The sequence below is a fragment of the Takifugu flavidus genome, chromosome 18 (genome assembly GCF_003711565.1).
Source record: "Takifugu flavidus isolate HTHZ2018 chromosome 18, ASM371156v2, whole genome shotgun sequence".
Classification (NCBI taxonomy): domain Eukaryota; kingdom Metazoa; phylum Chordata; class Actinopteri; order Tetraodontiformes; family Tetraodontidae; genus Takifugu; species Takifugu flavidus.
This window is the reverse complement of record NC_079537.1, coordinates 12,485,155-12,497,345: the sequence shown is the minus strand read 5'-3', so window position 1 is coordinate 12,497,345 and position 12,191 is coordinate 12,485,155. Positions and strand designations below refer to the sequence as shown.

The 12,191-nt window shown below is 57.5% G+C and overlaps 1 protein-coding gene across 2 annotated transcripts in view; it reads left to right on the top strand.

Annotated features, from left to right (window-relative positions):
- Positions 1-4,077: 4,077 nt before the first annotated feature.
- rbfox3a (RNA binding fox-1 homolog 3a) overlaps positions 4,078-12,191 on the top strand; it is a 223,950-nt gene continuing 215,836 nt past the window's right edge. The window contains exon 1 of one of the 2 annotated variants that reach the window (XM_057015304.1): positions 4,078-4,280. The gene's annotated coding sequence lies outside the window, so the exon portion shown is untranslated. The remainder of the gene's footprint in view (positions 4,281-12,191) is intronic. The other variant, XM_057015301.1, reaches the window with a different exon arrangement.

The window sequence follows — 12,191 nt, the reverse complement described above, 5'->3', positions numbered from 1 at the left end:
CTCCTCTCCTCCTCCTCTTCCTCCTCCTCTCCTCTCTCTCCTCTTCCTCTCTCCTCCTCCTCCTCTCCTCTCTCTCCTCCTCTCCTCCTCCTCCTCCTCCTCTCTCTCCTCCTCTCCTCCTCCTCCTCTTCCTCCTCCTCTTCCTCCTGCTGAGTAAACCCAGGTAGGTGTTTCTGCTTCGGCCGCTCCGACGCCAACAGGAAGTTAGCTAAATCAGGAAGCTGCTACCTGAGCGTGAGTCACCAGGTGGCGGCGCCGGCGTCCTCGTCCGTGCGTTTATCTGTGGGCGCCGTTTAGGTCCACAGGTCAATATCGTTGGCGCCGCTGGAGCGGAGCCGAATCACAGACGAATCACAGACGTGCGGAGCTCTGAGGCCACGAATGGGCCCAGAAACTAGAACCAGAACCAAAGCGCCGGTCTGGAACCAGCCTCCCGAAGAAGTCGGTCAGAGCGCTCTGTCTCCCTCCTGTGGCAGCGAGCGTAACAGCGCCGCCCATTCCAAACGTCCACCAGAACCAGGCTGGGATGTGGTCCCGGCGCCGCTCCTGAGGTCCAGTAGCTCCGTCAAACATCCGTAAACACGCGGCGTTCCGTTATTTCACCATCAGAAGCTCCGTCGGCTGCGTTCGGGTTCCCGGCAGCAGGTTGTCAAAGCTTCACAGGTCGGCTGGGATCTGTTTTTTTCCCGCTGCAGCGCTCGCCGTCACGGGTCAGCGCTTTTTTCCGCGGGGCTTCAGGTCGGCGCCCGTGTAGCAGCTGAAAGACGAGCGCGCTGCAGTGGTGATCAGACAGTCTGAAATTGGCCCGGAGAGAGCGGCGCTGTCAGGAAAAGAGCACATCATCGGAGAGGAGCGATGGGGAACGCCGCCCCCCGCCGAGCGGAGCAATACGGGGTATCGCCGCACGCCTGAGAAACACGAGGTCTTTAAACACAATCAAACACCTGAATGGCTCCTTTCATGAAGGAGGAGAACCGCCGACCCGATCCGAAGGAACGTTTAAGGCCTTTGATCCACACTCGACCTTATCTGATCCCGGATTTGTGGACGGAGCCGTTCGGCGCAGCAAAAGTCGTTAGAACGCGGCGATAAAGAGTGACGGCGGTTGTGAGGACGAGACGTGTGTGGGCAGCGTTAAATAATTTAGCCCTCTGTGATCAGAGCCCGGCTAATTAGCCTTGTTCTGCCGATTTAATCAGGGCCTCTCGGTCGGGGCGGCGGGGGGGCGGCGAACGGCGAGGGGCGGCGGCGTCATATGTTCGCCTGCTGTGTGATCACAGCGGGGCCTCAGGTGGAGGACAAGGGGACACGTCCTGCCGGCCGACTCTGCTCCCGCTAACGCTAACAGAAGAGCAGCGCCGACGCCGCCAGGCCCGCTAACACCTTTGCTGTCCGCGCTAATTAGCCTCCGCCGAGCTTATTTCGCACGGATCGGGATGGAATATTTGTGCCATCGCGAAAGTTCCCCAGATGCTTCCGGGAGCTTCCTCCAGATTAGGAACTTCCTGATACGCTAGCACCAGGGTAGCGCGGCCCCCGGCGGTTTAGCGCAGCGGCAGGAGGAGCCAATTTTCGGCCATTTCCTCCTCTAAAAAAATTGTCTGAAGTGGAAAATCACACCTGATGGCCGCTAACGTGGCTTTTAAGCTGTCCAGGCGCTCGTCTGCGGGTCTTTGTGATCCTGACGAGACGCCGCCCGATGACCGCCGCCTCTCCGGGGCCGAGAAAGCTGCTCTGATTTTGGTGAAAAGGCGAACTTTGGGAATAGTTTCCCTCTTTTCTCACGCTGGAGGACAGACACAAATCTGCTGGCTGAGGATATTGAATTGGATTCAAGCTACGCTCCCTCCAGAGTGGAGGAACACACTTTGATTTGTGACATGCGGAGAAGAGGAGGAGGAGGAGGTGAAGAAGGAGAGGAGGAAGAGTCCTGGGGAACCGAAGTGGAGCCTCCTGCTGAGCTAATTTGCTTTGGGTCTCACTGAGCTGCCAGAGTCCTGGAGAAGGCTGAGACGGGAAGAGAGGAGATGTGGGAACAGCGTGAGGCACCGGGAGAGTGGGGAGGATTTAGGAGTGGGGGGGGAGGGGGGAGGAGGAGGGGGAGGAGGGGGAGGAGGGGAGCAGTAAGGGGGGAGGGGGGAGGAAAAGGGGAGGCGGAGGAGTAGGGCTACAAGACCTCCTTTACCACCATCGTAGGGAGAAGAGGGGAGGAGGAGATGTGGGAACAGCGTGAGGCACCGGGAGAGTGGGGAGGATTTAGGAGTGGGGGGGGAGGGGGAGGGGGGGGGAGGAGGAGGGGGGAGGAAGAGGAGGAGGAGGAGGGGGAGGGGGGAGGAGGAGGAGGAGGAGGAGGAGGGGGGGAGGAGGAGGAGGGGGAGGAAGAGGAATAGGAGGAGGAGGAGGAGGAGGGGGGGAGGAGGAGAAGTAGGAGGAGAAGTAGGAGAAGTAGGAGGAGAAGTAGGAGGAGGGGGAGGGTTGGGGGGGAGTAGTAGGAGCGGGAGTAAGGGGGGAGGGGGGAGGAGGTAACGTGGAACGCTGGGTCCAGCTTCAGGACAGTAGCAGCTTATTTTAGCGCCTGTGTGTCGTGACACCTGTCGGCGGGCGTCAGCATCCTGGCACCTGCCCGCGGCTCTGGAACCTTCTCCCCTCTAATTGCCCCCATGTCGCCCCGCGGGGGCTGATCGCCGCCTCTCTACTGCCCCCTGGTGTCCTCCTGAGGGCCTTTTCATGTGGTTCATGTCACGCTAATAACGCTAATAACGCTAATAACGCTAATAACGCTAACCTGGCTGTCAGTTCGCTCTTAAACGCTGGTGTTGGGGGCGGAGCCTCAGAGCGGGAGTAAAACTCTTCTCGCCACATTTATCATCAAACAGGAATTTGATGCCCTTCAGAACGACAGATAAAAGTTGTTTATTTATTTACCCTGCGCAGACGTGCGTGCGCGCCATCTTTGATGGGCTGTAGCGCCGGATCCTCCCGTGGCGCCCGGTGGGACCCGGGTCTCAGAAGTGCTAAACGAGCTAAGCACGTAAACGTAAACGCGCGCCCGTGCGTGAGGGTTCCTCCAGCGTGTGCGTGTCCGTGGTCAAGGACGCCGCCTTTGTGGGCGGACCAAATAACCGCGAGCTGAGCGACGCCATCAAAGGTGCTGGAGCCTTTCATGTGCTAAATGTCGCCTGCTAACAAGCAACCATGGCGGCCACCTGAGACCGGGCGCCGCCGCGCCTTTATTTGACTGTATCCCGCAGGAAGACGCACCGGGTCGCCGGGCGCCATCGTTCGGGGGGAGGAGCTGACGCGGGTGAGTCAAGAGGCCAGAGGAAGCAGCTCGCTAGCAGTAGCGGTACCGAGGAGACCGCCGCTGAGACTTCGCCATCATCGCCGTCGCCCTTGTGCCCCGGGTGAAGGCCGCGGAGGCTCCGAGGAGCCGCCCCCGCCTGGCCCGGGGGGGCCTGGCCCGGGGGGGCGGCGGCCAATGAATTACCGATTAGATCATCGTTACAGGATCATAACAGTCGCCTAATTGCTAATTTCTCTTTTTAATTGAATTTGGTGGAGTGAGGAGGCAGAGATGGGCTTCACGGCCCCCCCGCAGAGCTGGGGGGGAGGAGCCGCGGCCGTCCGACGGGGGCGTCGGCCTCATGGATGCGGCGTCTCCAGGAAGCTAGCCGACGACACCATGGAGCTGCAGCCTAGCAACCAACCGTCCGTTAGCATCTGTCACTGTGTCACGTGACCATGGCGCCCTCAGGTGCATGAGAGAGGTTCGCCAACGCCCCCGGCTCAGCCTGAGGTTGGTGGGGGGGGGCTCCTCTTCCTCACCTGTCAGTGATGAAGAGCCAACGAGGAGCTCGGAGCTGTCATCCCCCCCCCCGGAGCGAGGGAGTCCTGATCCAGCCTGCGGAGCCTTTCAGTAGATCCAGAACCACCGAGGGTGCCGGCGTCCCGCCACGCGAGCACGCTGCCTCTCGTGGACTGACGGGCCAATCACAGGCCGCCGCTCGCCCCCCCCCTCAGGACTCTCTCACTGGCACCCTCCTCCTCCTCCTCCTCCTCCTCCTCCTCCTCTTCGCTCTCTCTCACCCTGCCTTTCATTCCTGTGCGTTAAGTCTTTGCATTCCATCCTTCCTCCGCCTGCTCCTCACACCTTCAGTCCGGAGAGGAAGAGGAAGAGGAAGAGGAAGAGGAAGAGGAAGAGGAAGCTCAGCCCGGGGAGAAACGCCGCGAGGATGAAACTCTGAGGCGCCGTCAGACCTGCGGAGAACAAGAGCGCAACTGTGAGTACCGCGGTCTCACACACACACGCGCGCGCGCGCACGCACGCTCCCGGGCTTCAAACACACGCTTGTTCACTGTGCGCGTGTGTGCGCGCGCGTGCCGGGCAGGAGGCGGTGCAGCTTGCGTCGTTGCGGTTGCCGTTAGCGGTGAGTTGTCCCGGTTTCACCACGGACTCAAACTAAAGTTCCTCCCGGTGCCGCTGGCCCGGGTCCAGAGCTCCTCGCGACGCGTGTGCGTTGCCTCGGCAACCCACAAGGTCACCTGAGCACGGTGCCACGCAGCGGCTGGTGTCGAGGGTTCTGTCATGTTTTCATCGGCGGTCCAGGACCGGCGGCGCTCTTATCGCGGGGGGGGTAATTCCTCCTCAAGATTCCCGAGCAATCCCCGCCGCTTATTGTTTGGCGCCAAGCGCGCGGCGCTCCACGTGCCAGCGCTCATCTGCAGCCATTTGCGCGACACGATATTGTGACGATGTCGCCGGTTCTTCTGTGGCCGAGCCCGGGGGGGGGGGGGGGGACCCGGAGTGGACCCCCCCAGAGGAAGCTCTGCGTATTAAAGCGGGGCTCGGCTCTGGTCCATCGCCGCGTGTTCACCGCCACGCGCTCGTTTAGAGAGCTCCCATTGGCCCGTTTATCACGTTTGTGCGGCCCCGGAAATTGTGCGACTTTGGTTCTGATGAGCAAACGGGGAGATGAAAGGACGCACGTAAAACACGCACGGTTCTTCTGTGCCGGGCGCTAACGGCGGATTAGCATTTTCGCCACGAGCTTTGGCGCCTAAACCGCAGCCGTTACAGCTGCAATTGAATTCCGAGCGTTCCGGCTCCGCTCTTCATTTACCGCCGCCGATAATCTTTTTGTTTACCTGAGTCGGAACGAGGGATCGATCCCGAATGTGGAGTGGCGCTCGATGGCCCCCGAGGCCCCCGGGAACGCCGCTCCGTGTGTCAGCACGAGTGACTGCCGAGTCTCACAGGGGATCAGATGATCCGGTACCAGTATTCAGGATCTAGAGAGAACCTGGACCAGGACCACAGGTTGGACCAGCTCTCTGAATCCGGGTCAGGATCATCCAACCAAATTCCTCCCAAATAGATCCAGAACCAGTAATCCTGACTGGTCTCTAAATCCAGAAACCGGATCCAGAACCACATCAGGACCTCCTGGATCCGGCTGGCCCATGTTCGGAGCTGCGTCTGGTGGGCGTGGCCAGAGTCGGTGGCCTACATACGGCGCCATCAAAGCTGCGATATTCCAGGCGAAGGAAAAATGACAAAAAACGACATCACAAAAAGTAATTTAAACTGTGTCCATTAAGGCAACTTTCATTCTGGACTCGCCCGCGGCGTTCAGAGGAAGTCCTGCAATTTAAATCCAGCCGGCGCCGCCGCTTCCCACCGCCAATTTAAACTTATCTCCTCGCCGCGGCGCCTCTCATTGTTGAGGAACACATTCAAGGCCAGTTAATAGCGTTTTATGCCAGGAAACATATTTAATTACACATATCGTTGAGCCCAGAGGTGCCGCTAATATAAGTCCATGTGATCTCTGCGGCTACGCCGCCAGGGGGCGGAGCTTCACGACCACCCGCTGCTGGGGGGCGGAGCCTCACGACCACCCGCTGCTGGTTCTGCACTTATTGATTAGCCGCTCCGACTCCTGATCATCAGTACAGATCCGTACTTGAAGGCCGGGTAGTCTGCCTGCTCTCCCCAAAGGCTCAATTACCCAGCACGCACCAGGCAAGGAGGCGGCGGCGGTGGCGGCGGCGGCGGCGGGGAGAGTTCAGCCTCCGACAAGGTCAAAATATACACGTCAGCCCTGAAAATCATTCTGCCGAGCTACTCGACCACGACGGAATGTGTAAGGAAAGAGGTTTGGAGAGTCGATAAATGTTGCATGTAGCGCCTCTTTAAATATTCAAGCTCTTTGCTCATTAGGCGATGGCGGCCCGGGGGAGGGGCCAGCCTGCTCGCCGCCGTTTCGGATTATGGGCTGTAAACTTTGGGTGTTGGGATTATCCTGCGTCTCGCTGACACCTACGGATGTGCCAGATGAGCTAGCGTTAACACGGCCAGTTTTGGGAGCGACGCCATCACTGTTGCGTCGTTCCGCTCGCCGTGGCGCCGGGAAAACGGCGGATGCCGGGATGAAGGAACGGAGCTGGAAATGGGAGCGATTCTTCCCTCCTCCCTGGTAGCGGCAGAAGTGATGTTGAAAAGCTGCGTGAAACGACGTTTATTTCAGGCCAGACCGAAGCTAACGGACAGCAGAAGTCAAACTACGCTAGCAGACTAGCCGTTTATCGGGTTCTGGCCACGCCCCCTTTACTGCGGACCTGCTTCTCATCAAACCGTGGCCCCTCGTGCACCCTCACCCTGTTCTCCATCAGATCTATGCTACATTTAGCTTAGCTATCGGCTGAAAGGTCCGTGTCCGGTCGAGTTTGTGATGTTATTGTCTGCTAGCCAACGCTGTTAGCAACAGCTAACACCTGAAGCCCGCCTCCCCCGCAGAGGTCAGACCTCGGCAGCACCGGCAGGAAGGCGCTAGCTCAGGTTAGCTCGTTAATCTGCGCCGTGTTTATTTAGTCCATTTTATTAGAAGGTTTATGGCGGCCCTGGGTGGGCTGTTGCAACGGAGTCGCTATTTAATCAGCCGTCCCCCCGGCGCTAACCTTCATTACCTCGCTGTGTCGTTCTCTGCAGGGTCATGCAAAGTATCATCAAATATTTATGATATTAATAACTGCCTTTGGGGGGGGGGGGCATAAATAAATCTGCTCCGTACAGCTCGATTAACGACTCATTCCACTTAATAAATGACTGAAGGGGAACCGAAGGAGCCGGCCGGTCCGACCGGGGCTGCCGGGGGGCGCTAGCGGCTCCGCTCAGAGGCTTGGACGCTAACGTGAGACGGCTCTGGCGCCCCCGGGGAGCCTGGCGTGTGTGTGGGGGGTCTCCGTCGTCTACACACACGTGTGCGGAGCTGTTTAGCATGGACGGCGACCGAGGCGGCGCCCAACGTTAATTATCCGTTTTTCAGCCGCGGTCTGGTGACAGCGATTAGAGAGAGCGCCGCCATCTAATGAGGAAAGCTAGCCTCTCCGTAGAGCTCTCCAGGCGCACTTGATCCGCTCTGCAGCTCCCTGAGTGTGTGTGTGTGTGTGTGTGTGTGCGTGTGTGTGTGTGTGTGTGTGTGAGTGTGTGTGTGTGAGAGACGCTCTCTGAATGCGACGCTCCCAGAGCAGCAGAACCAGATTTCACCGTTTTCGTGGCTGTTCAGTGAAAGTTGACTCTCAGATCCTCACGGTTCCTGCGGGAGCGCTAGCGCACGCGTGCTAACTGCTAGCAGCTCCCGTTGCTGTCGTTAACGTGGGGGAACGCGCTTGATTCCAGTTGTTCCGAGAAACTTGGTCGTCGTGAATCTTCTGGATCCAAATGAGCGAAAACCTCTAAGTGGGTCAGTTTTCAGCACCGTGATACTGCGACGGTTAGCATCCCGCGGCTAATGAATAAGGAGCAAAGAAACAAACAAAACAGTAAAAAGAGACCGAAATATGCTGCGAAGTGTGTATTGGTGTGTGTGTATCTGTGTGTATCTGAGTGTGTGTATGTGTATCTGAGTGTGTGTGTGTATTTGTGTGTATTTGTGTGTGTGTGTGTGTATTTGTGTGTATCTGAGTGTGTGTGTATCTGAGTGTGTGTGTGTATCTGTGTGTGTATCTGAGTGTGTATGTGTGTGTATTTGTGTGTATCTGTGTGTGTTGGTGTGTATCTGATTGTGTGTGTGTATCTGTGTGTGTGTCTATCTGAATGTGTGTGTGTGTATTTGTGTGTATCTGAGTGTGTGTGTTTCTTTTATCTGAACATGAACACACCTGACACACACTCACATTTCCTGCAGTGGTGTTAACGGATCACGTGGCTCCGGACGCTGGTTTTCCTCCTCCGGACGCTCCGGTCCGGCGCTTTTATCTGCGGCTAAATCACATTTTTTGAAAATGCCGATGTCGGCGTGCGCCTGCTGATAGATTTCCGCCTCGCCGCGGCGCCGCTCCGGGCCTACGCGCCATTTTCCACGCCATTTTGTTCCAAAGTCGATTACTTTTCCCCTGAACGGAACCTCACATTCAGCTCAGGAGCTGCCAATAAAAGCGGGAGCGTCCGGCGTCCGTCCGCCTGATGACATTCCCGCCGCCGTATTAGCTCGCCGCCGTCCCGCGCGGCCGTTTCTGCTCAATTAAGAAGGGTCCATATTTAAATGCGAGGGAAGCGGCGGCGCCGTGTGCGCTCAGACGTGCCGCCGCGCTCGCCGCTGATGAAGTTTTCAAATGGACTTTTCCCGACTCTCCACCCTCCACGGGCCCGAATAAGAGGAGCGGCGGCGGCTCCCTCCACGCCATCCGTGTAGATTAGCTTTTAAAAAGGTGAGTAAGTGAAATGTGAAATCATTCATCAGGACGCAGCCATGGACAAAATGTGATTCTCACCGGATGAAATCTGGCGAGTGTGAGGGGGCGGAGCTCCAGAGGAACTGTAAACGCCGCCGGAGGGGGCGGAGCTCCAGAGGAACTGTACACGCCGCCGGGGGGGGGCACTTCAGTCCATCTTTTTAGACTGAGCTTCGTCAAGATTTGTCACATAGCTCGAGGTCACCTGAGGTCACCTGACAGGTTAGATTAGGGGGCGGAGCTGTAACTGCACCTGATCACCTGGGGCCCCCCCACATCAGCACTACAGAGGGGTTATTTTAAATACCCCCCCACGCTGCCACACACTCTCCTCTGGGGTGTGTGTGTGTGTGTGTGTGTGTGTGTGACACTGAGCTCTTCTTCAGCCTTTTCGGCTTCATGTAGCTGCAGCTGTCATTTCCCATAATTCCCTGGGAGGAGGCGTCCGTCAGAGCTGCCCCCCCCCATGAGGACGCCAGCAGCAAGTGACAGTTGTGCTGGGACGGTCCTGTCAACACACACACACACACACACACACTCACTCACACACTCACTCACATACACACACACAATCACACACTCTCACACACACACACACCACACACACACACACTCACACTCTCACATACACACTCACACACACACACACACAACACTCTCTCACACACACACACACGCACACTCACACTCACACTCTTACACAAACACACACACACACTCTCACACACACACACACACACACACTCTCACATACTCACGCACACACGCACACTCACACACACACACACACACACCCACACACACACACACACACACACACTCACGCACACTCTCACACACACACCACACACACACACTCACACACACACACACCCTCACACACACACACACACACTCACACACACTCACACACACACACCACACACACACCACACACACACACACCCTCACACACACACACCCTCACACACACACTCACACTCTCACACACTCACACACTCACACACACACACACTCACACTCACACACACACACACACAAACACACTGTCTCAGGAACGTTGTTTGTGATTTGGAATCTTTAAATTTTAAACGTGGAATCAAAACTTCCTATTTCCTCGTCCGTCAGATCCGGTTAATTGTTTTGTGTTGTTTGTAAACACGGCCGCGCTCCGTCGCCGTGGCCCCGCCCCCTCGCCGCGCTCTTCTTCTGCTGTTATCAGATGCTGTCGGCGGGCGCGCTCCATCATCGGCGCTCCAGGAAATTAGAACGGAGGAACGTTTGACAGCACAATTTCACAAAGCGCCGCCACGCCATCATTTCATTTTCTCCCGACCTTTTTTTTCCGTTTATTTATTTCATTGTCTTTTGAAAAACAAACCGAGCGATAACGGCGGCGGATCCAGGTAATTCATCACGGCGGCGGCGGCGCTTTAACCCCGCCTGATTAGCCGGCGCGCCTGGGCGGATGTCACCCAATCAAAGGCGGCGGCCGCTATTATGTAGCCGCTAATTAACAGAATAAAGGGCAGTGCCTAACGACTGCGGCGCCGCCGTCTGGGTGGATTAGGCGCCGCCCTTGGCGCCACGGCTGAGTCGCTCCACAAGAAGTCATCAGTCGGCGCCCGGCCGCCGGCGATTTATCACCAATATCAGCGGCTGACGGCGGCTTATCTGCGGGGTATCGATCTGAAGAGCGTGCGGTCGGGAACCGGCCTGGAGCCTCCGATCAATGAGGGCATTTGGTTCTCCTTGAACGTCTGATCCTGCGTCCTGATTGGTCGGCCTCACGTGACCCTGTTGCGTACGAGCGGGAGTGGGCGGAGCCGCCGACGCCGGTCCTCGTGCGAGGATCCCGGCGGAGCGGCCGATGCTTCGTCTGGTCAGCCGACATTTCAGGAAGCTACCGAGAAAAAGATCAAAGATCAAAGAAATGAAAAGATCAAAGCAGGCTGATACTGCTGTCTGTACATTTAGCTTCTCCCACTGTTAGCGCCACAGGCTAACACGTTTGGAAACATTCTGCCAGGTTCTTCCTGAACTTCCGCTCAGGACCAAAGTCAGTCGCTTCCTCCGGGTTTGCGCCGGCGTCCCGGAGGCTCCGCCCACCGCCGCTGCTGGTGATGGACACGAGTGCTGGTCTGTAAAATCGGCTAATTAATCCTGGGACGTTTACAGGACGTTTGTCCTCCCCCGGCAAATAACGCCGGGCAGTCGTGGCGCTGAAGAAACCTCAGAGGGGGTTAGCGTTAGCGTTAGCGTGCTCGCTATCCCTCTGCCGGATCTGTCGAGATTCCGGTTTGCATAAAATCCACCTTCTGGGTCTGCGTAACCTTTGCGGGAGGCTTATTGACTCTCGCTAACCTTGAAGCTTCTGGAGGACATGATGAGTGTCCATAAGGACCTCCCCCCCCCCCCACGCCGTGCCCTTGCTGAGGTTCACCTCTACTGAGTCTGACCTTTGCCTCATGGTCTCCATGGTTACCGTGGTGAATCCCCCAGTCTTAATTATTCCGGCAGAGCGGAGGTGTCCAACCTTCAGTGATCTTCCAGCAGGTGAGATGATCCCGGTGAGGACCAGGTTCCCAACCACCGTTCCCAGGGAACCACTGGGAATCCTGAAGTCTGTTCTTCGGGTTCTCGCGAGGAACAACGTAGGCGGATTAGCATGCTGGTTGTCTCGGTAACCAATCCAAGATCTTTCCTTCTCCAAGTGACCCCCTGGAGCTTCAGTCAGGTTCCTGAAGCTCCTCCTGCTGTTCCTGAACTCTCCGTCCGGAGTCTGAACTTTTCCCGGGATATTTGGTTCCTTCCCGGCCCCCCTGATCCTCGGATGAGTGTTTGGGGGTCTGGAAAGGTCACGTTCCTGAGCGCCAACGGCTCGTGTCTGGATGATGGCGTGCAGCTCCTGGAGGTGGGGGGTTAAGACAAGGCCGTCCGTCACGTGCGCTGCTCAAAGGGCAGCAGCCTCTTAAAGACACCATTAGCATTTAGACCCCTCCCCCCCCGCCGCCGCCGCTGCTTCTCTGTTGCAGCGATGACCTGGCGGGGAGGCGACGTGATTGGCCGGCAGTAGACGCCATCATGGCCGCCGGCGCCGAGGCGCGACTCTTCTGTACGCTTGGAAACTCTGGCGTAGCCCAACAAGCTCCGCCTCCCGACCTCGTTAGCGTCCCGCTGGGCCGGCGAAGCCGCGGCACGAATGTCCACACGACAGATTAAAGATGGCGGCTGGAGCGCTGCGGCGGTGGCGTCGGCGCTCCTGCACGAGTTCCGCCTCATTAACGTGAGATTGAAAAGATTACAAATGCGACACCTGCAATTTATTATCTTAATTAATTTGCCGTCTCCCGTCAGACGCGACTGCGTCGGATCTGTCATCCGGGAAACATTTTCCCGTGTTGTTTTCCCAGATTAGTGGAAGATGTGATCCGTTTCCAACGTGCACGGCGGGATCG